The sequence below is a fragment of the Macrobrachium nipponense genome, chromosome 5 (genome assembly GCF_015104395.2).
Source record: "Macrobrachium nipponense isolate FS-2020 chromosome 5, ASM1510439v2, whole genome shotgun sequence".
NCBI classification, from domain to species: domain Eukaryota; kingdom Metazoa; phylum Arthropoda; class Malacostraca; order Decapoda; family Palaemonidae; genus Macrobrachium; species Macrobrachium nipponense.
In genome coordinates, this window is record NC_061107.1 from 110,657,040 (window position 1) to 110,658,076 (window position 1,037).

The window sequence follows — 1,037 nt, forward strand, 5'->3', positions numbered from 1 at the left end:
AGTAAAAATCCTGAGCCTCAGCCTCAAATTCAGAAATCTGTTTGTCAGCCAAGAACCTTGATGTCTGATAAAGATGAAAAGGGATCAAGAAAACAATCTTTTATTAACCCTTAAACGCCGACTGGACGTATTTTACGTCAACATTTTTTGTCTCTCGGGTGCCGACTGGACGTATTTTATGTCTACATACAAAAGTTTTTTTTAAAAATTCACGGAAAAATACTTTTAGGCCTACCAGCCGAAAACTCTTGAATCACGTGCCTTGGGGGATGCTAGTTCACGGATCAAGGTGTTGTTTTGTTTACAATCGTTACGCAGGCGCGCAAGCGTGAATTTCTTTCTTGCCGCACTAAAAAGTATCTGTGACACATCTCGGGAATTGTTTTGTCACTTTGACATAATTTTTGTACCATTTTAAATTAGCCGTTACATGGAGTATTATATATGAAAATGTGCACATTTTTATGTAGAATACAATAAAAAATACTCATGATTGTAGCTTTTATCAGTTTTGAGATATTTTCATATAAATAACGATAAGTGCCAAAATTTCAACCTTCAGTCAACTTTGACTCTACCGAAATGGTCGAAAAACGCAATTGTAAGCTAAAACTTATATTTTCATACATTCAACTTACCTGTCAGATATATACATAGCTATCGACTCCGTCGTCCCCAACAGAAATTCAAATTTCGCGGCACTCGCTACAGGTAGGTCGGGTGATCTACCGCCCTGCTCTGGGTGGCAGGACTAGGAACCATTCCCGTTTTCTAATCAGATTCTCTCTGTCGCCGGTGGTATCAACATTGTTGTTACTACCTCCTGACTGGAATTCTTTTTTCACAACGCTTTTGATCCTCTTTCGACTGATTTTTGGTGACGTACTTGGATCGTTGTTTGGCATTCGCTATCGTGGACTGTTTTTTGAACTTGGCTTTGGATTTTCGTGAATATGTCTAACTCTAGTGTTAGTTTCAGAGTGTGTGAATGAGGGCTGTAAGGTGAGGATTCCGAAAGCTTCGGTAGATCCTCACAC